Here is a 20,892-nt window from a genome sequence, read left to right as displayed (position 1 = left end):
GGCTGAATTCTCAGCCGTACAATTCTGATAATTCCATAGTATTTTTATATGTGTGTGTGAGTGTACACATATATCTACATACACACATTTCTACCCTGAGACGTAGAGCTTGATGAGCACTTTTGAGGGCCATTTCTCCTGACATCAGAGGAAATATTAGTCATGGTTCATTTCTATGTAACAAATACTAATTCTGTAATAAAGATGTTATAATGCAGTAGTGGGCCAAAGCTGAAATGTCAGTTTTGTCTGTGGCACTTCAGTAATTGCTAAGGACTGAGAAATAAGAAAACTGGTGTTTGAAGATGGGGGATCACAGGCAATTCCCAGTAACTTCAGAACTTATCTCTGAATAAAACCATTGATTCTGCTTGAACATTTCCAGTATCAGAGGTAAAACCGGAAAAAAAGACTAGATAACCATAGTATTGAGCTGTGAGAAAAACTTAATTTCAGCTCCTAGACAAATAGGTTTCCTAAAAACACATTTATTTTGTTTTCAGATTTTATTTTCAAAAAATATATATTAAGAAAACGTCTTGATTATTATGTCGGCAAGTTTCTATCACTTCCCTTAAATAAATAAAAGTACTGTACCTCTACAGGACCTATGCATGCTTACTTACCCATAACACATACTGTAGGAACACAAGGTGCAAAATAGTTGCAGTACAATGTACAATATAACCTAAGGTGCACCAAAGCATATAACATTAAAATAAAATACTATTGGGGGCAGACCATAGCAGTCACTCAATAAAAGGAGTTAGTTCTGCGACATAAGAAATAGAATAAACTGTGTATATTATTCCACTGCAGAACTTGGAATTTCAGCTGCAAAACATAAGATAGGAGTAATGAGTAGAAATGGTATTTCTATTCCACTGAAAATGAACTGTTCCAAAATGAAATTAAGTTCACAATTTGGAAGTTCTAGACATAGTTAAAGTAATATTTCTAGGAGCCAAATTAGGATGCATAAGTTCAAGCAGTTTTCCCTGTAGTCTAGGTTTAGACATAAATCAGACTGTGGTCATTATTTCCAGTCCAATAAGGTGGATCAAATCATGCCAGAATAATAAACTGTCTAATGAAAAAGGATGCAGAGTCAGACAATGATGCATATTTAGCACTGATAAACCAGGGGAGGATACCAGTGAAGCATGAATTAACACCTGAGGCATTTTACTTAACAGAAAATTGAAAATTATAATCTTTGTATTGTTAAAAACAGATGGTAGAAAAAGAGAAAACAGAAATACAAAGCAGCAGATGTGGCAAAAGGAGCAAGAAAGCCCCTGCATTTTAGGCAGAACTAAAATACTAATCTATTGTGTCATTTCTGCTGAGTTATACTAAAGAAGAGTAAGGCAAACTGCCTCATAATTCCTGAAGGAAAACAAAGAAGGAAACTCAGAGAGCAGTTTTCCCAAAAAGATTTCCGGGAGGCAGCAATTGCAGTAGAGGATGAGGCACAGCTGAGCTCCTCTTTTAGTCTTAGCAACATTCAAAGGGAATTCTGAAATTATAAAGTATGAGAGAGTTTAAAAAGCAAGAGGCAGAATGTTTAATAAGTTACTTAGCAGACCTTGAAAAGAATTCCCTTTTATTTTTAAACATGGATAGGAAAAAACAACATACTGCTTTTAAGAGGCAACGCAATCATATGGGTAGCAGGAACTGGAATACAGAGCAAAACTCTCTATAAAGCAGTTTATCAAAGAAATTACTGGACATTTGTTTAAGTGTTGCACAACTTATAAGCCTTTTGTAGTCCTTTTTGCGTTTCTTTTTGCCAAGATTAGAATGAAGTTTTAGAGTAGCTTTGCAGATGCTGTGCAGAAAGTTATCATCCACTTACCACTTTAGGACCAAATTGAATCCAAATCCATGGTGAAACAAGATCTCTTTTTTTCTGGGGACCATCAGATGAATACTCCAGTCAGACATGATTTTCTCTACATACACTTTTCTTGCAGCTCAGCAGCTTTATTTAAAGAGGTTCCTCCAATATTCATCCATCAACCAGCACCATGCCACTTGCCCTCTCCATAAGCCATTTCTGAGTTGGTACAAATATAATGACACTTGTAGTGACAATTACATTCTCCGTTATTTAGCTGCTAACTTTCTCTTTTATAAGCAATAAATCTCATTAAGTGCTCCTTGAGCAATCAATTGATTCATTAACTGGTAATAAATGCATTTTAAATGCAAATTAAATACCAATCTAAAACACCTATTTAAAATGATACCAATGTTTTACATGTACCAAAGTACATGATTTGTATTTCTGTACTATATGGAAGCCTAGCTTTAAAATAAAAGTTTGTCACAGAAACACATTGAGGGGTTATTGTCCACCATGTCTTCATTATTGGTCTCGGAGGTAAAAAACATGGCTGGATAAAGCCCCTGCACCTTTCCTAAGCGAATAAAATAAGACAGTGCTCTAACTGAAGCACTGCGGACATTGGAAACTAAAGTATAACCAGATTTTCATGTTTTCTGCAAGTCATGTTGCATGGACTACTGCTTCCATTTATTAGTGTCAGTTTTGGGAGCTGCTATTTCCTGGCCTGGGGGCAGGATCCTTTTATTTAAAACTTGAAGGCTTGAATGTCAGCAGGAATCTACAAAGCGAGAATGCCTACCACCGGAGAGACCATGCCTCCCCTGCAAACAGGGCAGCATGGTTCACGACAGTGGGCTTCATATGGGCTTTTTGGGGGGATTCCCCCCATCCCAACCACAACAAATGCTATGCAGAGAACAGCTGTGCAGATGTATCATCTGCTTCCCTATGAAATTATCCTTCCTTACAAGACTTTTTATAAAACAGCCTTAAATCATGTGAAAATCTGTCACATGAGAAATTCTAGCCAAAAAGATAGATCCAATAGGGAGGCATAGCTGTATGGTAGTATATAGGGTGAATACAAATAAAGACTAAGCAGCATATATTAATATCAGGATTTAACCTATGAGCATGAAAAATACTTCATGCATTTCTAGACATTGTCAAGATATTGGTCAGCTAATACCATCTGAAACCTCCCAAAAGTAAAGCTCATGAAAATAAACAAAGAAACCCAACCAGTCTCAGAATAACAAGTGAGAAGAATAAATGGAAGATAGATCCCTGTTGCAGTGGCACAAGTTTAGATGTCTACTGTCCGATTCCCTCCAGCTCCCAGGTGTGGGGTGCAAGATCAGGGCTCTGTTAAAACTGATTCCAGCACTGACACAATGTGAAGTCTAATGTACTATGTTCAATTTTTGTGACACTGATTTTATTAACATCCCATTGTTTTATTTTAGCTTTTGCCTAAAGCAGAGCCAGAATCTCTAGACCTTTCATAGGATTCTCCATCTTCTAAGAATGGAAATCTATGAAAAGATCAGACCTGAGGGATTTCTGTGCATTAATTTCTGTATTTCAAAACCCCTGGAACTAACAGAAAACAAGGCCAATGAACCATAAATGTTAAGTACTGCACTCAACTGTGTCCCACCACAATGGAGCTGCACATTTCCTGGCCTGAGTCAAGCGGTTATCAAAGGTTAATCAATTAGTGTAACCATTTTAAAAGCTTAGAAAGACTTGAATTAGAACTCTTGAAATGAATCATATAGGTTTATATGAATAATTTCTTCCCCACTAGTGATCTCATAAATTTTTTGACAACAATGTTTTCATGCTACTTTGCTACTGCTTAGATTTTCAAATAGTACACACTGAGTAAATTATTTACATTTTTTCAGCAGCTAGTGAATAATTTTGTTTTGAATAACAGTTTGCATGAATTGGCTTGCTCTGTTTTGAAAGAAGGCTATCCATGGTCTGTGCCTGAAGATGACCTCTTCAGCCATTTCAGGGGGACTCACTGGGAGAATGACACCCCCTTTATGCAACTCATACAGATAATTATCTGCCTTGGAGGCCTGTGATTTCCTAATTTTCTTTAAACAGATTACTGACTGGCTTGCCCTGACATTGTAAAAACCCAGACAGACTGTTAATGCAGAAAAAAAAAAAAAAACAAAACAAAGGCATCTGACATGTCACTCCATGAACAAAGTAGTGGCTTCAGCAGCAGCACCACTGAATCATTTCCTGACTTTAAAGGCAAAGGCAAACAAGAAATGGGTGACTTGAATTCTTCTTTTGTCACTTTCAAGTACAAAAGATAGCATCTATAGAACTCTATAGCCCACTGCTTAATATGGATGTGTTGTGCCTATGAATATACAGGAAATAATTTATTCAGCACCAAAAAGAAGAAAAAAAAAAAGTCACAGGACTTCCTAATAAATTTGTTGTTACTTCCCAGCAGCAGGTGCAAAGCATTGCTACATAACACTGATGCAGATAAACGCTGGCAGACTCCCAGTTCATAAATTATCTGAATTAGTCTGGACAGTTTTAGCACATCTGGAGCATTTGGAATTTACTCTGGAAGTAACACTTTTATACCCAGATCATGTTAGTGTGCTTATTAGGTGTACCTAACATGCCTCAATAAGAGTCAGGTACTACAGTACAGTATTTAAAGGTGAACTTGAAAGAAAAAAACAAGGACCACCCATTCAGAACAACACAAGTGAATTGTACATTCACTGTTAGCACAACATCACTACTTTAGGTTATGCTAATGCTTATCAATAAATAAAATTAGATAGGTTAAAACAGCTTTAGAATATGGAGGCTGACAGTGTCCCCTGGATATCTGTCCTTTAAAATAAGGCTGATATCACTGACAGCAGCAGATGGAAGAAGCAGCAGCTCTTTGAACTTGGTGCTTTCATTTGTCTGTTTTTTCTTTTCAACTGCTCTGTATCTACTGTGTGGCACCATGCACAGAACCTGTCTTTCCTCACACATGTTATAAAGAAAGAAATGTCAACCCATAACTACCCAACCCTTAACTATCAGTGACTTCACACTACATTAAATAACATAATTAAAATAACCCTATAAAACTGAAGCAGTACCCTCCCAGTATCAACAGGAGTTCAGTGCTCTGGTGTCTCTTTCCCTTTTTAGCCCCTTGTACTTTGAAAAGAAAGCATTACCCACAGCAATGGCAACTGATACAAGGACTTCAGCTACTGTGGTTTTCCATGAGGGTACACTGGCCACAGCCTGGGAATTTCAAGGGATATGTTAAAACAATACTGAACTCCTCACAGGAATACGGGAACATTAACTATGTAAGATGAAATGCCAGATGGTTCTCTAGGTCCACACAGGAAGAAAACCCGGATTATAAACTGCAAGGGAATAAGAAGAGAGTATAAATATTGGTAGATTTGAGAATACTATTAATTTCAAAGTTCACAGTTTTCCTAAGCTATCACTGTTATCTCTACCATTATTATTTCACTTGTTCTATCGTTACTGCAGCACCAGACATAGGACAGACACCATCACCTTCACAGACATTTCTAGGCCACTCCCCTATATCTCCACACCCCCAAAATAAAGATGGTTTTGAGGACAGTGTCTAAATTCTGGTCTACTTTCACTACATACTTAAGCCCTTAAGTGTTAGAGTATAGCAAAAATAAATTGCAGATAACAATCAGATAAATTATGGAAACATGACATTGTATTTATTACTCCAATTATGAAAACATGAAGGTGTATTTATTACTCTAATTATATTGTTTTCATGACTTAAGTGGCCATTAGAACTAAACATAATTTTTGTACTTACAGGAGAAAACTGCTGATATTAGTCAAACAAGAGGATGATTTCATAAAATGTCTATAGTTATCATCCTTAAACTTTGAATTAGCTTTGTTCTTCACTATGATCACATCGCTCTAGATGTTTCTGCATGCAAATGTTTTTACATTTACCTATAGCACCAATTGTTTTGCCATTGTCAGTTTAATACATACTACATTGTTCAGTATATTAGTTTCTTATATCATCTGTGTTTTCCTCCATTTCAATAATTTTGCTAACATCACATAATCAGTTTCTAGTCTGGAGATCAAAGACATTACCTTCCATCCGGGAAAAATTAGCCAAAAATAAAATAACCCAAGAAGGAGAAGCAGATTTCCAAGAGCTACAAATATTCTTTGCCACAAAGCTCACACGTACCAGCACCTTATTTTGTTTAGCTTTTCTGGAATAAATTTCTTTGCAGAAGCTAGTGAATGTGTTTGCCATTACTCATATAAAAACAACTGACTTTATTTGCCAAGACAAATTAATGTTGATCTCTGCTGCAGGACTAAAGAGGGAGCTATTGACTAAGAATGGCTTGAATATGTCAGCAGGGATAAAGATATTCTCAGAAACCATTTTTATCTGTTAACTCGGTCTGTGATAATATTGATACACAATGAAATACTTAATGATCCTGTGGTTCTATTAGATGTAGGACTAGCATTCATTGAATCAGATGCCTTACCCTATTTGTAAAGATCATTGGTAAAGCCATGTTCAAACAGGTAAAAATATAATTTTATTTTATGATTGGTTTAAGCTATTCAGTCTTGTTCAGCACACATAATGGTGAATGTAATTTGTGCAAAAACTTGAGCAAAGTAAAAGTCCTTCCTATACTTTAAGGCATATCTAAAACACATACTTTGAGAAGACAATACTCCTCTTAGCATTTACTAAGCAACAACAAATCCTAGAACAGTTGTTTGTTGCACTTCAGACTTGTGCAGGTTTTGATATGCAGCGTGGGAAGATCTGGTTGTTGCCATTTTAGTGATTCATCAGTATCTGTAGCATCTGTGAAGTGTTTTCATTATGGCTCATCATCAGGCAAGGGTTATTTGAGAGATAATTTTACATGCTGCGGAGTGGTGAGATGCAGTAACAGTAAACAGCAACCAGCTCTGGAACTGCTGGTATCACTGCACAGGATCATACCTGAGTTACAGTTTTGCCTGGAATATGGAATTTAGAAGAAAAGGGAAAATTAGCTCATTTTATTTGCCAGTCTAACAGATGATCTTCCTAACAGGATTCCTGTCATATCTTTTCATTGGTATCCACAAGACTTAGCAGACATTTTCTCTGCTAGAATTTTTTTAACTGCTCATATGAAATCTTTCACATAAATTGTAGGTTTTGCTCCTTCTCCTGTTTCAGAAATATGTTGTAAAGCAATAAAATTGTGGACTATTACAAGCACTAGTTATAATTTGTATCAATACCTTCATAGTAGAAAGCAACTATTTTTGGACTCTTTGGATTGTGTAAGACATATTTGCATGTCATCCAATTCCCTGGTCTGTCTTGTCATGTTTTTCCTTAATGTGTATTCCTCCTGCTGAACACCTGAGTTTAACTATCTCCCTCTTCTCTGTCATAGACTTCCATTAAGGATTCAGGCTGGCTGCAAGTGTGGTCCATTAGCAGCATGTTCTCAGAAAGCAGGAGAGAGCAGAGACAGAGGGTGAGCTGACTAATATTAATTGGTTGTGGCAGCAAAGGACAAGGAGTGTGGGACTAGGCCAGGAGCATCCTTCGCTGCAACTGGAATAGTATGGGAAAATGCACCTCGGTAGCACCATCCCTGAGAGATAAGGCAAGAGAAATAAAGCTTCCCAATCTTTAAACAACTAGTTCAGGAAACATTTGCACTTTTAATAGTTTGCTTTAAGCAACAGCAGTCATTTGAAGGGAGAGTGCACAGGGAACGCAGGTGTTTTAAGGGACTGTACTTTTGCAATGGTTAATGGCAAAGCACTTCTTGTTTATAGAAATGTATGTGAAAACTGGAAAATCTTACAGAGGTTTTCCCCCCACCCTCAGAAGGGATTTCTTTATAGATGAGTGGAGTTATGAATTTTAATAGAAATTTTGGAAGCCAATTAATTTCTGTTTACAGTGATTCAGCTATTTTTTTCCCTATATGAAATTTGTAAATGCCACATGTATCACAGGACTAGAAGAAAGAAACCATAAAAAGCACAGCTAGATATATAACCAGTCATACAACCACCCTTTCTTGGAAAAACACTGTAATGTTGGTTTAAGACATAAAAGACTTCAACGGTACTGTTTGGCCACCAGAGGGAGTTTATATTGTTCCAATTTGGGAAAGCTAATTAAATTGAAAAACTAATTACAAAAATAAATAACTAAAAAAAAGAAAATCAGTGTGAAAAGTTCCTTATGTCCGGAAATTACATTTCAGAAGAGAAAAGACAGGAAAATTAGATAAATCAATTATACTTTCAATTTTGAATCTGGGATTATCAAGTTCTCTACCAATTTATGGGTGTATACCATTTCTTTGTATATAAACCGTATATTTATCTGAAATTTGTTGCAAGTTTACATTGTGGTCTTGATCCTACCTGCTGCTTATCATTCCAGGCCTTACCTTTAGTAGTATATTCTGGTATCAACATGCTGGTTTCAATAAAATTTAAATTTTCTTCTTCTAAGCTTCTGGATTTATCCTTGGGGGTTGGTCCCTGACAGCCTTTAATGTACTTTATTTATGCAGGAGTCCCAGTGGATGCAAAGGCATACTCTTTGAACACAGAGTTCATGTATTTCACATGACTGAAGACCAAACATTGGAGGGGACATGAGAAAGCAGAGAGCTGCGTAGGGAACACTCGGTAGAAGTTAATTCCTACTTCTCTTACAGCAAGAGCAAAAGCTATTTTCTTTCATTGGGTGCAGGAGCGGCATGTTACCATTTCTTTAAGAGAGAGGACTCAGAGGAATATAGGAACACAGTTCTGTTGAAAATTATGCCTTAAAGAGTAAGTAACCCAGATGATCCAAACTAAAAAACCAATTAAAATCTTTATAGCACAGTACACTATCATGTATTATGTATATGCCATATATTTAACTGAAAAGCTATTTCAGAAATGGTTTTAAAAGTTTAAGAAATATCAGCAATATGAACAATTCAATACACACAGCTTTATGGGTGTATTAATAAAAGATAATTCCTTTATACACAGAAAGATCAAGCCTTCTGAAAAATTATATTAAAGAAACTAGAATTAAGATATGGGAATTTCCTGAAGTATCTCAAGGGAGGAAGTTTTCTGATTTAATATCTCTCTCTTTTTTTTTTAAGTTTCATGCCTGTTTTTGAGCTCCCTCTCCAAGTGTTAATGATCTTTAGGATACCAAATAAATATTCACTAACACCTAAACCACCAATAAGAAAATAATTTAATCTTCTAACACTTTTTGTAGTTTGTAATTCAGTGTTAAAGTGGAAAGTAATTATGGAAAATAAAGAACTCATTTGTTATACTGGGAAGATAGATGCATTTCTACAATCACAAAAGGCAGAACAGAAGGAGCACTATGATTCAAGATGGAATTTAAGATGCTATCTACAATTTCTCTGTTCCAAAAAACCCTAATCTTCAGTAAAGACAGCTAACAATGTTTTTGTTTAAGTAGACTCAGGATACTTTCTTAATGTAGGTTCACATGACAGTTTCTTTGAAGTCCAATTATTATATTTTGCAATGTTTATCTATTTCCATAATCACTTTCATGTAGAATAAAACAAAAATTGTGATAAATTTACGATTGTTCATTTATTCTGTTTTACCTGTTTTCTGACCTGCACCTGTAGGAATGTTTTCCTTTACCATTACAGTTTTAGGTCTGGGAGTTTCCTGTTTGGTTTTAGATTACAATCATTTTACAGACCATCTCTGACATCTGGTCAGCTCTCAGCTCTGCAAATATTGTCACAGACTGTGTTTTCTCAATAGGAATGGTGGTGGAGAGCATTAAATCCTTATGAAGCTATTTCAAGCCTTCACAAGAAAATGTTTCTATGTCCTGAGTTTAACCTATTCTACTGTACAGGCAAATGTCTTTTTTTTTTAGAAAAAAACCACCCAAACCCCAAAAAACAAATTATGGTACAATTCCTACGCTTGCCCTTGCCCCTACAACACTGCTAGCAGTGTCAAGGTGGTGCAGAATAACCCATGGTGTCAGACTGCCTTTTATGGACTCATGACCCAGAAGGTTCCTTCATGTTTTTTATATCTCCCTTCTAGCCACACAAGTCATGAAATGTTAGATCTGGACTATAACTCACAATCACAACACTGTCAGTGCTTAGAGTTGGAGGCTGTACAATTTCAAATTTTCTATTTGGTGGTGAAAGAAGAAAATACTGTAAGCCTTGCAAAATAATATATTAGTGCTAGCTGAAGCTTCCCAGAGACTTGAAATGATAGCAGAGATGGCTGAGTCAGTGGGTGAACTGTCAGTACTTTGAGTGCCACTTCAAACTCAGAGAGGACATCCATAACACATCAGAATATTATTTATCTCTAGCTGCATATATATCCTGTAATGTCTTACATGCTTGTATAAAAACATTGGTGTGCACTTGCCAGTTTACTGAAAATATAGGTTCCCTTAGTCCCAAAGTCTATGTTCTTAACAGAAATCTTTAAGAACAGGTTTTGGTAAAGAATTTCTAACAAATTATTAGTTTCAGCCCTAAGTGGCTTATGGTATTCTAATAGTAGCCTTTCTTTCAAATCTTAGTCAAAATGTGTTTTGCTAAACTATCAAAATACAATTGATAGGAAGGAAAAAGGAAGGAATTTGCACAGCAATATGTCAAAGTCATGCCTCGTTTGAAACTTGAATCATAATTGTGACAATGGGATGGTAGCATACTGCTACTGTATTTCATGACACAGATGCTGACCACATGCAGAAAAAAGAAAAAAATCAATGCAAGCCATGACTCATTTCCAAATTGCCAATTGATTCAGAAACTGCTGATTACTTTTGCTGCAATTAGTTCTTCTACAACAACAACAAGTTTATGAACTATTAGTAAGAATATTTCAGACAGGTTTATCAGGCTTCAAGACAGCTTATATCACGTAGTATTACTGCTCTGTAAAGAGCTCACCAGCTTTTCCTTTTCCCCTAGAATTCCAAGACTATTTGAATTATGTCTCCTTCTGCACTTTTTATGCGTCTTTCCATTGCTGACATATTCTGAAGACATTAAAGCCAAGTCTAATGAGCAAAAGGGAGTCTAGCTTTGCACTGCTACACAACACAGCACTTGTACCAGACTGATCTCAGAGGGTCAGCCTAAAGTATTGTTCATCCTTCCAGGCCACTAACGCAGAGGTGTATGTGCAGAAGAGATTTTGGTGAATGAATAAATAGCAGTTTTAATCATACAGTCACAAGGGAAGCATGTCAAGGTACCACTTTTAATGATGTTTTAATGAGATGGAATTTAAAGTGGAACAGTGCGTAGATGTGAAAATATTTGTGCCAGGAGCATTTTAGTAAACTGTAGCTAATTACAGATTACAATAGATAGATATATGTGAATGAGTTGCTGAGCTGAACGCTGCCTTGGCGGCTTTTGCTGTTCCCATTGAAAGCTCGATCACTCCTGTGATACAGAATAACCTGCAGAGTAGAAATACGTTAGGAAGACTTGAAGAACATGCATCCTGCATGGACAACGCTTTGGTTGGTGGACATCCCCATGTGGCAACAAATGCTACAGAAAGATCTCTCAATTATTCTGTAACTGCACAGCACACTAATAAACACAGGCAAGAAAACTGCCCTGCTGTAACCAAAGTTAGCTATCAACATTGGTGCTAGCATTTGCACACCCTAGAAAAAAACACAACCCTCTCTTGCTTCAGGACAAATTTTTTCCTCAAGCACAATGACAAAAAGATCTAACAAATATTTAAGTTATAAAATATGACAATAATTCTCATATTATGAAATATTAATAATGTATCATTTAAGCAGTTAATATTCATAGGAATTAATTCAGAGAACTTTTCATGTGATAAAACTGCCATAAGATTTGATCATGGCCAGCAAGAGGAATACCAGTCTGTTGCACAGGGAAGGACACACAGTACAAACTTGGCTTTGTATCCACTGACAGAGAAGTCATGGATGCCCCATCCCTGGAAGTGTTCAAGGCCAGACTGGATGAGGCTCTGAGCAACCTGGTCTAGCAGAAGGCATTCCAGCCCACGGCAAGAGGGTTGAAACTAGATGATCTTTAAGGTCCCCTCCAACCCACACCATTCTATGATTCTATGGCAGGATACTCTGCCCTAAGAAAGCTCCTGACATAGAAATGCTGACGTGTTGCTGGATCTGGGGGGACCCAGACAATACTTGGAACACGGTGGTTTATCATACTGCATATGCTGGAAGACATGGTTCTTGTTTCAGCACTGCAAGGGCACAGTGGGTAAGAATACAAGCTTTTATGAAGTTGGTGACTGCTGAATCAGGGACCACCTCAAAGACATCACTTGAGTAACTGTGTTACTCAAACGAGTGCCCATGTATTATTCCTCTGGGCTCTACATTAACAACAGCTAGAACATAGTTCCATACTTTTATTTTCTATAGTGGCTATACAGCACAGCCCAAAAAGCCTGCATGTAAACACAAAACCTCTGTACAGTTACATGTATTCCGTCATAGGAGTGCTTTATGAAATTTTAAATCACAGAGATAAAAACTGGCAAAAATAACTGATGAATTGCTTGTCTCCCAAATACAAAGATTCCTAAAATGTCTTATCTTGCAATATGAATGGAGACATCTGGTCATCAGATGTTCGTATTTAAATTTTTGCTGATAAATACATGTTAGCATGACTGGCTGTTACCAGCTGTTATTTTTTTAGCATTGTTGGATGAATTTTTGGTAAACAGGTGATTGAGTATCATCTCAAGACTAAAAATGGTGACTTACTCTTTTCCCCGAGAAATACTATTTTAGCAAAATTGCATTTCTAATTAAATAAAACTGTATATTTATGTGTTGAATTTTCTAGGTTTATTTTCACCCAACAAACAGGGAGAAAATAGAGAGACATGTTTTCTTTATTTTGGATATAGTGAATCATTTCAGCTTATTGTTGAAGTGTTATTAAATTTAAATATTTAATATGTTAAACCAAAAAAACCCATATAGGACTACATTTCTGGTTAATCCAGTATGAAATTTTCTTGTTCAAATTTCTAATATTCTTAGGAAAAGGAACAGAGATGATATGCATTTTGGAGAGAGAAAGGAGGCCAAAATTGCTCAGTGAACCATTTAGAGCAGGATAATATTCAAGCACCCTTTGGATACAGAACATCACATCATCAATAAAAAGATTATGCCTGCTCCCTACAGAAGGAACCATTTGGCTAAAAACACAGCCACACAGCCATCAAGATCCTTAGTTACTATTTCCAGGAGTTTATTATGGTTGACTAGATTTGGCAAAAAGTTTTCAATCAAGCACAGAAGGACTGTGAAGAAAATCATCTAGGGAGAGCCCTATACGCCAAGTTCCAACACAGAGCAGATTTTTATAGCTAAGTAGATCTAACTTACAAATAAATCTATTAAAGACAGAATTTATACTGGAAAGAGTGACAAGCTCATCAACTATAACTGAGCTAGTGGACACAGCTGTTATAAGGTGATGACGTTAATTTAGAAAGAGGATATTGCCTCAAATCTAAAGTGTGATGAATGGTGCTTCTGCAATGCAGCATCTCCTTATGATGCCAGTGCTGGGCATATATACAGCTGCTGGTAAATGCATTTATAGAGCTTTTTCTTGCTACAAGATACAATTTCAACTAATCAAAGGTAATAAAATAATAATAGTGCTATTCCACTATACAGCACGACAGCTGCAGTTAATGTTCACATTTTAAATACCATATCCGAGTGCTTCAGACCCCGACTACTTTAATATCCATTAGACAGAAACCTTGCAATCAGACCCTGCTCCCTCTTCTCCACACTCTCTTATGATGACCATGCAGACTATCTCATCTGTCCTTCTCCATCCATACCCACCCTTCACTCACTTTGAACCAACATAGAGGAAACAAGTTTTTCTGAGTATTCCGGTGACTAAATACATCTCAGCATTAGCCTTGCCTCTCCTTCAACACAAAAGTGTAGTTATCACCATCTGCATAACTTTCAACAAGCCAAAGTTTATCTGAAGGACCTAAATTCAACATGGATTCATGCAAATTCATACATTTACAGGTATTTTTCTTCTTTCTGTCGCATATTAATTTCTTTAGATGCCCTAACCCTAACTTTCAGTATGCTACTCTACAATTAAACTTCAAGCATTGGTCCTCCTTCACACTTACCATTTCCCTAAGTCTAGAGAAACTATAGGAACCAGCAAAAAACTGGAATTTGGGATCAGTTTAAAACTCAAGAATCTTTCAACACCCAAACCTTAAACCAACATAGTCCTTATATCCCAGGGTTTGATACCTTCAGTAAAAAATAAATATACTTGGTTTGCCTTGCTTGTTCCCGAGCACCTCAAAGTCATTCAGGCACACTTGCACAATCGTGAGCTCACACCCAGGCTCTTCAGGGAAAACATATCTTGTTCCTTCTACAATCAAGTCAGATCCTCCAATATGCATCCCTGGCAAACAGCATCAACCCGGGCAGTGCCAAGCTGGGCTCCCTGCACCTGTGATGCAATGGAACTGCTGAATCCTGTATGCTGATGGACATTTAACATGCAGGCTGGGAACAGAACTAGATACCAGCAGCCTGCAGTGCAATTTCCTTGTTATTGTCAGGAAAAGCACACAAAAATAATTAGATTGCCTCACTGCCATCACCTGGTACATAGAGGGAGCCTGCTGCAAGTGGAGGGAGCCAGACCACTGCTCAGGGCAGTCTCTGTGGGGAGTGCTGGCAGCTGCCAGGCTGACTTGGGCCACACTTCTCTCCCTTGGCTGCCAACAAAAACTATATAGACTAACCTCATTATTTAATGCTGCAAACATCCTCAAACCACTGGTCAGTAACTTCTTGAATCCATAAAGGTACCTATGATTTTATTTGTAGATGTGTGCAAAACAGCTCAAATATTAACATGATCTAAAGGTCACTCTACCCTGACCCTAGATGAAACCAAAGCTCAGGATATTCTGGTGCAGAGCTAAAGAGGAACATATTCAACCAGAAGTATTCCATGTGAACGGAAATATTTACTAAGTCAGATATTTGCAATTAACTTAGGCTAGCCAGCTGATAAAGCAGCCAGTGCTGCATTTCATTCCCACCCAGCTTAACTCCTCTACTCATTCCTGGAAATCATTCCTTTAGCCTTACATCTCTTTTCCATGTAAGTCTAGGTCCATGCAAGTCTGAGGGCCAATGTCATTGGCAGAAAATACAGACCTAAGCTCTTGCCTCAGCTGACAATTTTTTAACTCCACAGTTCAGATTTTGAGATTACTCTTTGATATAACTGCCCCAAGGCACATGCAAGAGTCTAAAGTCCGTGTGTCCCTTCTGGGTAAGATTGAAAAAGTTTACATTTAGCTAGAATATATCCATGTTATTATCTATCCTCATTAAGGTTTGTTCGAAAAGTTCTCACTCAACCATTTATAAAGCTTTTTTTAAAAAATATTAATATGCATGCATTTCCTTTCATCCATTTAAGAATGTGATAAACAAGCTATGCTTCTCACTGATGAGGAACTGAACACTGGTTTGAAACATCAATTATTTGAAATTCATAGATCACGCTTAGCATAAGTCATTCTCCCCTTCCAACCCCTTACCCCCACCTCTGCTGTCAGTCAGAAGGCAGCAACCAGCCAGCAGCGTACCAAGTGGCACGTTGAGCTTGTTCAGCTACCGGCCCACAGGAGTTTGGGGAGCTGACTTTTGTTAAGTCAACATTGTGTCACTCAGTAAGATCTACCACGATGTTAAACATGCAAATCAGTGTTCCCATTTAATATCACTGTTAATTCCTTATTTAACAACTGTCAATTTGAACATTAACGTGTTCTCAAAGTAGGTAATGATCTTGTTTTCTAATTCTATTGCATTTGTTTAAAAGAATAATGTTTCTTCACCTTTATGTTCATATTTGAAAGGGAATGGAAACAAGACCAGGAACTGTACATTTTTCTATCAACAAAACAGTTACATCAGTGATACAACTGGGATTCTTTCCAGTTTGAGTAGGCTATTAATTCTGAGGTTCTAGCCCCCAGAGCATCTGTATCTAATATAGTCTATACACCACACTAGTAGAGAATACTACCAGGATTCACATCACATTTCAAATCCAGGTCCCCTGCCCAGACCAGCCAGATACACAACGGCTCCAGAACACCTCTTCCTCCTTTCCTTCATACACCTAGTTAGCTTTGTGGTTGAATTTTCCACAGCACAAATCCTCACAATAACATCAACATACCCACAGACTTAGCAGCAAAGCCATTATCTAATCGTACACAACTAAAACTTGATCAGAAATGTCTTTAAGTCACAAGTATCACTAACCTGTGCTTTTGGCTTGGTGCTTATGCCAGACAAAGGAACATTTTTCAGGTTCATGAAATTTACTTTAGCTCAGACAACGTGAAATGTGTTCAGTTTCTACTGACCTTCTATCTAAAATAAGCAGTACACTTGCAGAGAACACAGTTAAGGCCAGCTAATGTTCTCAGTTCACTTTTGCTCAGCCAACTAGCTGTATACCCTGCTGCTGTGGAGAGATCTTGCTATTCATAACCTCTGACACAGAACTAATCATTTCACCCACAGATGAAGCCATGGCTTGGCTGGGAGCATAAAAAAGCTCAGAAAACAAATTTCATATAAAACAGATCTAAAATGAAACAGCTGCAGCTGATCCAGACAAAATCCTTTAAAGTTCTTTATATGTGCACACTACAGCTTTTAACTACTTTCAAGATGTACTTTGATGGAAAGGCTTTCAGACTCATTTCTAAAGCAGATGTGGAATCATGGCAGCATCAAAATTGGATTACAACAAATCTGTCATTTGCAGATTGAGCAAAATATAATATTTTTGGCCTCTTGGTGTGTCTTTTTATAACCTAACTTCTTCCCCAATCCACTCACCATTCCAGTACATGGAAGAATTAACTTATTTCACATTAACATAAAACAGACTGGCTCACTCAATGCTGCTTTGAGAAATCGATCTCAAAAATGTACTTTTATTTCCACAGGTCCTTACAGAGCAGGTCTGAGGCACTATGCTTCTCCCACAACACACGCATAACTCCAAGTTTCCAGTTATTAATACTTCCTTGTCTGGAGGAATCAAAAATAAGGATCAGTATGATAAAGAAACCAAATTAACCTCTCACATCATCCTAATAGCATGCAATAAGAGCCAGTGAATATAGAGCAACAAGAATAATTTCATTTAGTCTAAATTAAAGTTTAAAAATTATTCAGCCTGTACATATTTTTCATGATACCTAAAGCACTAGAATAAAGAAAAATATCCAGCAAGGTAAATTAACAAAAAAATATCTCCTACACATAGCATACATCTCAGGTTTGTATGGGGGATCTTTGCTTCTAGTTTAGTTCTTTTTTTATAGCATTTTCTGAAGTTGTCTTAAACCTACAAAATAAAAACCAAGAAAATACCACCACCCAAACCATAATGAGTACAGCTGAGACACTATTTTTCTTGCCATTTATCTCTAGCCCTTCATTTATTCTGGCCAACCTGTTAAAAGTCCTTAAGCAGTTCCTGGTACTTCACTGGTACTTCAGCAGAAGTTCAACTACAACAGTAGCCCTAACATTAACCCCTCCTAGACAGGGAAGCCATGAAATGGGTACAGATATGTCAAGACAACTTTGGCAAAACACACATATCCCGTCATGTAACATACTCTTCAAAATACTCATCACTATTACTGCTATAAAAGTTGCTGTTGTACAACCAGAAGACTCCTTAGATTTTTATCTGCTTTATGTTAGGGCCCTCGGGGCACTCATAGGGCTTAATTCCCCTGACCAGGCTCACCTGGGACCTCCACCATCCCATTTCAGCTCAGATTTGGGTTCCTCAGTCACTGCTGACCTGCCTGTTGATCACTGGGCTGTGTCTGCCCCTGGTTGTCACCACTGGACCTGACCCTGACTTGAATCCTTTCTGATTTGCTTCATCACTACAGACCCACACAAGGATCAGGCTCCTGACTGCCCCCCAGGAGGGCCATGGGGCTGGGCCCTGCCCTACCTGCCTCGGTACCGCCTGGGCTCAGCATGTAGTTCCTGGTGCCCAAGGAGCAGGCAGCCCGCCCTGCTCCCTGACGCTTCAGCTATAAATTTTCATTTCCTTTCAAGCTCCCAGAAATAACAATGAACGCAAACCTTGGAAGAGCTGTACAAAAAATACATGTCTAGATGCACATCTCTTTTTCAGCCCCTCCACCTGCTGTGGCACTGTAATATATGGCTCTCACAGACGTCTTTGCTGTTTCACCATGTACAAGTAAATGAATTCTTTGCTAGTCTTATGTCAATGTTTCCTAATGAAAGCTTTGTTTGAGTTTCTCTTTTCAAGTATGTGCAGAATAATGGACAGACCACAGTGAAATATGTCCCTTGTGCTCTTTGATGGAAATCATAAACTCTGACTACATAGCTCCAATGATTTACAGCCCTTCCAAAATGCAAAGTAGAATTCATTCAGTGCAAGACTGCTGCAGCTCTCATTTGTTTTTTCCTTTAAAATGTAATATATAGATTCATACACATTTTATATAAATGAAATACATATATATATATATAAAAAAGCATTTCACCTGGCCATACAATTATGCAAGAGGCAATGTTAATAATTTATCTATGGCATTCATACAAGCTTAATGAAAACTATTCCCCTAAGTTGGAGGATTAGTTTTGGATCTGAAGAGTGCTGGTTTAAGTCTTTAAAAGGATGTATTTCTTATAACATAATGAAAGTCTGTTCATCTAAACTAAACATGGACAAAAGCTAAGCTTCATGAATAATGTTTATATTTTTTTATAAACATCTAATAGACATACATAAAATAGTTTTTCTAAGTTACCAAGTAGAATCATGATTTGCTGTTGAGTAGACACAGAAAACTACTGTAGGAATATTCACATTATAACAGCTGGACACTCAAGAAATAAAAGATAGTCAAGAGAGCCATTAGCAACTGAAAGCCTAGAAGTTTTTCAATATTGTCAGCCTACCCAAACTTTCCCAGTTCCTATTTCATATAAAAATTAGTTCCTTGGTAGACCTTGTTATGTAATTTATCTTGTAAAGCAACTAGGACAGGTGAAGGCATCAGGAGTTCGTAAAAGCATACCATTAAAAATCAAGCCCATATAATGTGTTCTTGCGTTTACTTATGCTTATTTATCTTGCCCTACCAAGCACACACTATGGAATTTATATTCAGATGAGAGCACTTCTCATCCCTAAATATTTTCTACTCTAATTTCACACAAGGTTCAAGAGGGAAGGAGCTGGAGAATTAAGAGGGACAGATGGAAAAAGCAAAAAGCATATAAGGAAACTGAAGGGAGAAGACATAAGCTAACTAAATGAAACATTTGAATACATTTCATCCATGTCTCTGGAAATGAAGGATAGTTTTCCAATTTTGGTAGGCCATGGGCAGGCTCTTACCAAAAACTAATGTGCAGATGTCATCGGAACAGGGCATTTTGTTGACATTTGAGCAGCTAAGACAAACAGAAATTATCTGGAAGTATTGCATGCATTCCACAATAAGAGGTCTTACACAAAATGTGAACCAGAAACAGTGATAATGAGAAAAACCTTTACATGAATACATATAATATTAACAAATTACTCTTCAGACTTAAATTTTATACAGGTAATAATAAAGACCAAGTACACTACAAAATGGACATACATGTAATGTCATACTTTACTTCTAAATACACCATTTTGCACAGGTATGCAGTATAAAGTCACATTTATGCAGCAACTTTAAGTTTGCATGCCATACCCAGACCCGTAACTGTGTGTATGAATATGTAACTATGCAAGCAAAAAACCTCAGCTATGAAAGTAATGGAAATTACATAGAACAAATGAGATAAAATTGCATTCCTAGCTCCTCCACTAGTCAGTTTGTTACTGCATTTGATGAAGTTTCTCCATATTTGTTTACCAGATATAATATATATAATAAATATATATAATAAGGGTTCAAGACATGTTGTGTCTTAAAATTATTACAGTGCTATATGTGTACATGCAGAGAAGATGAATCTTACTTAATTGCAACCCTTTTTTAACTATTAAAGTGAAAGGAAATTTTGGATAGTTGTATTTTATTCCAAGCACTCTTGGAAGCCTACACCAAATGTATGTCCAACATCATTAGAAAGATAGAAAACATCAAGAAACACATTTTTATTCAAACATAAAAGTATAACTTCAAAAGCATACTTCCGCTACAAAAGTGTTTATTTAATGTAGCAAAGAGGGCTCAATGGGTTATCTTGTACTCCAGAACAATCTTTCTCCTTATCCAAACACTTCTAAAGAAATTTTTGAAGCAGTTCATCATACCCCCTTTCCTAGTTACACTCTCCTCTCCTCTCCTACTAGCATTATGCAGATCTAAACACAGTGTTTTCTTGAAAGCTATAGCTGTCAAAACTTTCAGACAAACACCCTTATTTTTGCTTCCTTTCTGACAATTTATATCCTGTTTCAAAGTTTATGACTTCCAATATTTGTCAACCTTTTTTCACTCTTGACAATGTGTCATACATTGTCTTCATGCATGGATCACTCAGTGACCCGCTTGTGCTGTGGTAATTTATACTGATCATACAAATAAGAATTAATGTGTAGAAAATAGAGAATTCTGCTTTAAATTCAGCAAGTCAGTTCTTAAGATCAGTGCTACTCTTCTTGCTTGCTCTACTATTTATTTCTTTTTATTAATAAAAAAAAAATCTGTGTTCATGGTAATGCACACACGTCTCCCCCAAAATTATGTGCTAGGACTTTAAAAATAATAAATATTGTAAATATCCAGAGCAG

This window comes from Falco rusticolus, chromosome 4, assembly GCF_015220075.1.
Source record: "Falco rusticolus isolate bFalRus1 chromosome 4, bFalRus1.pri, whole genome shotgun sequence".
Classification (NCBI taxonomy): domain Eukaryota; kingdom Metazoa; phylum Chordata; class Aves; order Falconiformes; family Falconidae; genus Falco; species Falco rusticolus.
Note: the sequence above shows the minus strand (reverse complement) of the source record.